This window comes from Pteropus alecto, unplaced genomic scaffold (assembly GCF_000325575.1).
Source record: "Pteropus alecto unplaced genomic scaffold, ASM32557v1 scaffold78, whole genome shotgun sequence".
In the NCBI taxonomy this organism is placed as follows: Eukaryota; Metazoa; Chordata; class Mammalia; order Chiroptera; family Pteropodidae; genus Pteropus; species Pteropus alecto.
The window spans coordinates 17,669,644-17,678,709 of NW_006443124.1; positions in this window are offsets into that span (position 1 = coordinate 17,669,644).

Here is a 9,066-nt window from a genome sequence, read left to right on the forward strand (position 1 = left end):
AGGTGGAATTTCTGTTTCCTTATTTATAAGTGACGATTGTCTGTACTTATTTTTTTTGGTGCGTCATCTTCATTTGTTTTAACAGCAACATATTTTCAGAAGGAAAAAAGGCTTTCATTTTGGGGAAATTATTTATTAGTAGAATTTTATATGTTTTAAAATAGTTTCACAGTAATTTGCCTGTGGGCTGACATTTTTTTCAGTTCTTCAGGGCTTTAAAAATCTTTAACTCATTTAAAACATTTAACAGTTATGAGCATGTCTGAATGTTTGCAAGAGATAAGCTATAACATAGGCCAGTTAGAGAATTTTCTTTTAGAAGAGATACTTACAGAAAAAATTATAAACCTATTGTTAACCTAGATTAAAAATAGTTTGGTGACAGTCCCTAAGAGCTTAAGCATAAGAGAACATCCACACTGGAAAGCAAGAAATAAAATTATTTGCAGATGATGTAATCTTGTATATAGAAAGTTCTTATACTTTTAAAGAATTTTCTGGCCTTTTCCCTATTTCCTTTTAGAGCAGTAGTCCCCTACATTTTTTGGCACCAGGGACCTGTGCTCCTATGAGACACTAATGCCTGATGATCTGAGGTAGAGTCGAGGCAGTGATGCTGGTGCAGGGGAGTAGTTGCAAACACAGATGAAGCTTTGCTCACCTGCTCACCCCTTACCTGCTACTGTGCAGCCTAGTTCCCAGGGGTTGGAGAATCCCTGTTCTGTAAGATCTTTACACCTTTTTCAAGTAATGAAGAAAGTCCAAATGGCATTACATTGTACTTACAGATGAATTTAAGTAAAAATGGATTTTTTCAAATATTTTAAAAGCAAGTCTGTTTTATTTAAATATTCTCTACCAATCTCTCAATATTTTATATTTTACCTCAAAATAATATTTACTTCTTTTGGTATTATGTTTACTTTCTTACAATGAATGAGATTTTCACATATTTTCTACTGATTCCTACTTAGATACAGGAAAAATGTGCTTAGCTGAATTCCTGAGTGAACACTTTCATTTGTTTTGGTTATTTCTATAGGGCAATGGCTCCAAATGTTAGCATCCACTGGGCTACCTGGATGTCTTTGCAAAGCAGATGGCTAGGCCTCAACCAGTTTCATTCAATGGAAGACACTGTACTCTTAACAAGTTCTGAGCAATCTTGATGCTGTTGGCCCAGGCTAACATTACAGAAAAACACTGCTCTAGGATTTCCAATGACGGTCATTGGTACAAATTCAACACCAGAAGGGAGAGTGCAGTAAAAAAGGAAACTAATCAGTGCAAATAGCTTAGTAGTGCTACAACTCAATTGTGAAACTGCATGGCTGTGATGGGGCCTTGGAGAAAAAGATCCTTACTACCTAGGCACGTCTGGTCTGTCGGTCCACCTGATCCAGGCTCTCTTCTACTGTGCTCTCCAACAATCTCGTCAGCTCCATTAGCAAGTTCTATCTCTGTTTCATTCTCAGTATTTTAAATTCAGCTGTGATAACAGAACCCAATCACAATAAAAAAGAAAACTAAGTCCAGAATTTCATTCCCGTGGTCCCTGATTGGTCTGTCTTCATGCAAATGAAGATTCAAAATTCTCACATTTTGATTGGTCCAAAAGGCACTGTCCTGATTGGTCAGAATGGAGCCATTCTGATTGGTCAAGAAAGATGCTGACAGGAGACTATAGCTGCAGCTCTGATTGGACAGGGAAAGCCTCAATTCTATTGGTTGAAATGCTATTCCAGGAACTTCTTTATAAGGGCTGGCTCAGGTGCTAGAACACAATGTAGGCAGGCAGTTTAGTACAGCCTACTCTCTGAGTCGTGCTTGTGTGATGAGGCCCCTGTGTAGACATGGCTGGGAGGTTGTGTTTTTTTGTTTGTTTTTTTGTTTGTTTTTTGACCCTGGTTAACTACCAGAAGCCTTTCTCAGCAAGCAGCTTTTTTAGTCAGAGTCCACACCAGGTATTAAATACTCAAACAATTGTTTCTTTTATTACATTCTCTAACATTCCAGAATAAAAGTAACACAGGACTTTCTTGTTGCTCAAAGAATGACGTGTTTCACCACCATACACGATGCTGAGGGTTTGTGTGAGAACTACTTATTTTAACGGGTTAAAGAATCATGAATTTATTACATTTTACTAAAAGCTTACTATTTATTAAAGGAAGATAATTATCCAATATTAGTAAGAATAATTCCAGTAATGATTAGGAATTTATATATATACATTCCTGGGAATAACCCACCTTCATTCTTATGGCAAGAGTTTCTGGCAAGAGCTAGTTGAAGGGCTTCTGGGGGTATCTGCATTCTGATTGGCTGACATACACAGCTGTTTTATCCAATTAGAGAGCTGAGCTGTGGCTGCTTATTTAAATGGTCCATTGAATTGAATCAGATGTTGCATTCATCAAAGGCCTAATCTGAATGTAAGCCGTACAATTAAGACTGGCTTTGCCATCCACCTTTTCAAGGACCTGTACTGTCTCCAGTGAAGTACATTTCTGCACCTACAAGACTTAGTGTAGGTGTGGCTGATGTGCAGGAGAAGGATGAAGCAGAGCCCAGTGACCTTGTGTCCAAAGCACCCAGATCTTCTCTAAGTCCACTAGCTGCAAGGAGCTGCTTATTTCAAAAGTAAATTCCAAGAGCCTCCCTATTAATCCAAACTACCCAGCTAACTTTAAAATAGACTTCATATTAGCTTTTGATTGCTGCCATAATGTATTAGCTCCAATATAGCTACTTAAAACCCCTTTATTGAGTTCTGCAGACCCGAGACCAGGCATGTGACTCAGGTAGGTCCTCTGAGTCTCATGGGCTCCAGTCAAGGTGTCTTCCCAGCTGCCTTACTCTCTGGGGATAATTGTGCCCCCAGGCATACTCAGGTTGTTGGTAGTTCCTTGTGACTGTAGGATGAGGACCCTTTCTGGCCCACTGAGCAGCAGGCTATCTTTTCTCCTAGAACCTACTCACATTCCTTTTCAAGCTTTCCAGGCTGTCCCACCCAGCAAGAGCCATCAACTCAGCCTCCAACTGCTCCTATGATTAGATTGAGAAATGCAGGATAATCTATGTTAAGGTCGTTTAATAACATTTGCGAAGTCCCACTGGTATGTGACATAGCTTATCTAGAAGTCCTGGGATCTAAGGCATGGAGATCTTGGAGGAAGTTGCTGCAGTGTCCCTGTCACAGACTACTCTAGTCAGATTTTCCCTCGGGATCTATTTAGTTACCCATTAATCATATCCCTGAGGATATATAGTAAACACGAAGCTCAATTCCTTCCTCCACACGTAGACTCATATGTTTCAGTCAGGTTCACACTCTCACCATGGACATTCACAGATGACTCAACAAAAGGGAATATAATAAAGCTGGAAGGTTTGTTTGTTTGTTTGTTTGTTTTTTAAGAAAAATGATATGAAATGGGTGTGCCAGAGAACCCTAAGGCTGTCCTTTCAGGAAGAATTAGCCAAAGTCCTTACGTCTAGGGCATGCACGGCCTCCGAGAAATCAGTGACATCGAGAGTGCAAAAACCCGGAGCCGCACACGCGATTCTGAGCCGGAGGAGAAGCGAAGGGGCGGGTCCGCGCGGGGAGCAGGATGGCAGTCGGCTTCCTCAGGGCAAGAGGGCGAATGCCCCACCAATTCGGTCAGGCCAAGAGCTTTTGAACTGACCAACCCGGAAACGAGCCTGAGTGTAAATACGGCAGCAAGGGCGTTGGTGCTTTCTGTAGGAGGCCCGCGCACAGCGCGCCTGAGCCTCCGAGCCCACTGTTCGCTTCGGGACTGTCTCCTGTGCCCTGCATCCTATATCACTGCATCCCTGCCCCCTGTATCCCACCGCGATATCACCTCATCCCTCATCTTTTATTCCGCAGCCCTGAACGCCCGCATGCATGAACCTCTGCACTCCTCCCGCCTCGCACTCGGTACCGCCGCACCGCCGAGCCCCGCTGCCGCCGGGGGTCGGCCGATCCTCCTGCTTGCGTGCTCCCTCCCGGTACCCCGGGCACTCAATCGCGCAGAACCCCAAGACCGAGAGTCCTGCGGTGATGGCGCCGCCGGAGGCGCCAGGCCCCCACGGTGGGTTTCTGAGGCCATCCGCCTCTGCGCCACTCCGCCCTACGCGTTCCGATCACGCCCAAGGACCTCCACCGCATGCATCACATACACGGAGAGCGAGCTGGAGCGGCGACTCGGACTCTAAATGACATCAAGCCCACGTCCCTATTTTTACGTTTCAGCAAAAACAGCCCTGCGCTCCCTCCCCGGATGGCCTCTGAAGAGGCCACGCCTTCAAAGTCCCTTTGCAACAACCGTCGCATCCCGGAACCCGATGGATGGTGGCCCTCGTACTTGTGTTCTCAGTTTTCTTTTCTTGATAATTTCCAACCAAAGCTGGAGTCCGCTCGCTGACCATTGTGGAAAAGGAAGGGGTAGGGTTGTGACTTAGTGCCAGGGCACTGGGTGGCACACGCCCTCCGCCCTCTGGCTGTGTTGCTGTTGGAGCTCAGTTTTCTTCCTTCCATGCCCACTGGCTTTCCAATCACTACTGTGTGTGTGTGTGTGTGTGTGTGTGTGTGTGTGTGTGTTGGGGGGGGGGGGGGTGGCTGCGGTGGTGGTTTACATTTCATTTTTCAGTATTCACTTAGCACCCACTAGTGCCTGAACAGCTCTGAGCAGTTCGGGACGGGGATTCACAGGGAGGAAAAGCTTGCATGTAGTGAGGAAGGTGACATGTAAAGGTGAGAGAGTGTAGAGGTTTTTACACACTGAGTAGAAAGAAAGCACCAAGGTCTGGGGTATGTTGCCCAGGACGTGGTGGCAGATTTGAGCGGAAACTCAAGAGACCCTCAGGGAGGGGAGCCTGCGGTGTCTGCTCTAGAGATTGTGGGAAACAAGATTTGGAGGTAGGAGAGGGTAGGCGGCACTGGCATGTGAAAGGAGACAGTAATCAGAGGTGAGGGGAAGGGGGCTCCTGCTGCCATGGAAAGGTTGAGGCTTTTACCTGAGTGCTTCAGGGTCCTGAATGCTTAATGTCTCTGATATACTTAGTGATTCTGAATATTTAGTGCCTCTGGTATATCTAGCGAGTGGGAGTTTAGTGCCCAGATGACTCGCAGTTACTTGAGCTGTCTTGGTCCTCTCATTTCTTCCGTCTTTAAGACCCACAGGCTCTACTTCTCTATATTAACACCTGCTAGGAAACTCATCCATCCACAGCCACCCCGCCGTCCCCCCCCACCACCTTTTTCTTGTCTTTAGCAGAATTGAATGAATATTCTAAAACAATAAAGTGCCCATTCCAAGAGGTGGCAGGCTGAGTTCTGGAGAGAGGGATGATGGGGTGAGTGGGGGACAGAGAGGTGACAGGCGTGGCCTGTTTAAGAACTATAATTGCGTGTGCTTTTTGCTGTGGTGTTTTTTGAGAGTTCCTTAAATCAGGGCTCCCCAACTCCTGGGCCATAGACTGGTACTGATTTGTGGCCTGTTAAGAAACAAGGTCACACAGCAGATGAGCAGCAGGCTAGAGAGCGAAGAATCATCTGTATTTGCAGCTGCTCCCCAGTGCTAGCATCACCGCCTCAGCTCCACCTCAGATCATCAGACATTAGATTCTCATAGGAGTACTGGTCCCTGGTTCCAAAAAGGTTGGGGACTACTGCCTCAAATGTTCAAGATTCTAGTCCTTTTTCAGATCGATGGTTTGCAAATATTTCTAGTGCATAATTTATCAGTTTTTTTTTAAAATCGAGGTGAAATTCACATAACATAAAACTAACCATCTAAAGTAAACAATTCAGTGGCATTTAGTGTATTCGCAGTGCTGTGAATCCATCACCTAATTCCCAAACATTTTGTTACCCCAGGTGGAAAGTCACGCCCCATTCCTCCCTCTATCCCCAGTTCCTGGCAATCACTAATCTACTTTCCATCTCTATGGATTTGCTTATTCTAAACGATCCTTAGACATGGGATCACACACCCTGGCCTTTTGCATCTAGCTTCTTTTCACTGAGCAGTTTTAGAGATTCATCCATGTTGCAGCATGAATCAGAACGCCACTATTGTTTATGGCTGAATAGACCACATTTTGTTTATCCGTTAAGGGCATTTGGGATGTTAGAAATAATGCTGTGAACATGGGTGTATGGGCATCTGTTGGAGCCCTTGTATACAATACCCGGGGATAGACTTGCTGAGCCCCACAGTGCTTGTCTTGTGGAAGCAGACGGCTTGGACATATGATTGGATTTTAGACTACAGTTGTCCAATAACTTTTTGCAAGGATGGTGATGTCCAGTGTGTGGTAGCCTCTGGCCACGTGTGGCTAGGGTGACCGAAAAATTAGGAGCCCTTGTGGCTTGTGGCTGCATATGGGACAGCTCAGTCACAGAGGAGAGGGGAAGTGGTGTCTGAGATATCTTCTACCTCCCAGCTTCCCTCCCGACACCATACTTGAGAAATTAAATCAACAACCTGAAGCTCCATCTTAATGTTTGGAATGCCTAAGCCCCTGCCCCAGAAAAGGCTTCCTTCAGTACCTCCAAAGGATGTGAGGGATACGATGACCTATATTGGTATCAACATGTGAATGAAAATGTACACGAAAACTGAAGGCCATCACTGGAAACATACTGGCTGCTCCTCAAGAAGGCACTGGAGTCTAGAATGGTCCTTGGCAGTTTGTTTCCTGCAATTGGGCCGCTGGGCCCACTTTCTTCCTTCCCACGCTGCAGGGAGTCCAGTGTTTCCATCCATACAAACAGCAATTGCCTATCGGTCTTTGGCAGGAATAGTTTTGTGGTGCTGGGCTATGTTCTAAAGAATAGCAGATGGCTGGCTAGCTCCAGATGGTTCTAGAGAGCCCTGGTTTAGTAGACTTAATTTTAGTATAACAATTATATTTCTGAATATTGTCTTACTGCCTATACTTATAATAAAATATTAATGACAATAACAATGATAATGACAGGAAAAACAAGTGCCAAAGTCTTTTTTTGTGCCAGGCATTGTTTTAGGGATTATCTAGGAGCAACTCAGCAACTCACTTAGCCCCTCCATAAAGTAGGTGCCATTTACATTCCCGTTTTTCAGCTGATTTTGCAGGAGCATCTCTGGAACTCCAACCCAGCTTTATAGCAGAATGTGAAGTTAACAGTTATCTTCTGAAGCAGCCACGGAAATACATCATCTGGCCCTAATAATAGTCACTTTACATTTACTAAGTTCACAAAACTAGTTTCCTTTATCAAACTCTGTACAAATTATTTTATTCCGATATTAACAATTTAAGAGGCTCTTTGACCATCCCAAACTGACAAATTCCTTTAATCAATTATGGTTTCCTTAAAAAGTTTATACCCCCTTTAAAAATCTATCAATACCGAAAACACCTATAGCGAAACAAACCTCAAGATTTTAGAATTTCCAACCCAATAAATCTGTAGTTCCGATGGACTCTACCTATGATCTCTACAAACTACCACCTCAACTCACATTTTAAATGGAGACCGTAGTTTATCAGAACTTGAAACGGCAAATTCTAAAGATTACGAGTATTTAACACCAGATTAAAAGTCTATACGCGATGTCTAAATGTGGAATTATAAATTACCACTAGTACCTTCGGGATGGGTGGTATTGAAATCCCGCGAGCTGGAGGGAGACTCTCGGCAAAGGGCGGTGGCACTTCCGGCTAGCACTCCCTGCAGCAAAGCCCGGAGCCTGCGGCGGCCTAGGCACTGCCCGACCTTCTCCCGTAACGCACAAGAACACGCTAATGCAGCTATTTTCTCGATACTGTGAGTGGCTCTTAAAAGAGCCTTGGTGTCACCGAGTCCCCTAGGCGCAAGGCCGTTCCCCGCCCACTCCGCAGCTTCCCTTGCCCTTGGCTTTGTGGTGGCTCTCAGTCTTCCTGGGCAGCAGCACGGCCTGGATGTTGGGCAGGACGCCGCCCTGAACTACGGTCAATCGACCCAACAACTTGTTGAGCTCTTTGTCATTGCATATGGCCAGCTGCAGGTGACGAGGAATGACGCATTTTCTTATTGTCCCGGGCCGCATTACCCGCCAGCTCCAGTATCTCTGCTGTAAAGTATTCCAATACTGCTGCCAAGTACACAGGGGCGCCAGCGCCCACGCGCTCCGAGTAGATGCCCTTATGGAGCAAGCCGTGAACGCGACCCACAGGAAACTGAAGGCCTGCGCAAAACGGAGCGCGACTTAGCTTTGGCGCGCGCGCTTTATCCTTCATGCTTGCTGCAAGCTGACGGCGCTCAAATAGAACCTGAAAAATACAAGATCCAGAACCTAAAATAACGAGACTGTCAGGCCGCCAGTCTTTTATATAGGAACCCGAGGTAGATGAGCTAGCGCTGTCCGATTGGATGGCGACGATAGCCAATCAGAAAAGGAGTCGCCATCCCTTAATTTGCATGTGACTTTCCCAGTGATGACGTTGCAAAGAGTTTGAGCCTACCAGAAACTGAGAACTCCTATCCTTGATTTGAATACAGGACACATAAATAGGGTTGCTCCACGTCATAGTTAACTGTTGTAGACAAATATAGTCTCGTCGTTGGTTCTTCGATACTGTGTTTTTGCAAATCACGTCTCCAAAAGAAGTGAGTAGAGGCAGGCTGGGCGGGTGGGGCTCCGTGTGTGTGGGGGCGTGGAGTCACTCTGTGTACTTCGTCACAGCGGCTGGAAGGCCCCCCCTCCCAATTCCTTTTTCCTGCAAGGGTCCACTCCAAAAGCATTTTTAAAACCTTACGCATTTTAAAATTGGCATTTGATATATTTTTATAGTTAGTTGAAATAGTTGTAAGGGTGGAAATCCCACCATATGACATTTTAAAAAACAAAATGGACACACACATTGGCCCTTTTGGAATATGAATTTGGTACCATAATTTATAAATTATACGATCAAATTATTTGGTAACAGCAAGATATTTTATATGACCTTGAACTCGTTTGCATTCTACTTCTGCTTTAGAATTTCATTCTAATGTAAGATATATGTTTTTTGACTGTTTTATCTACCACC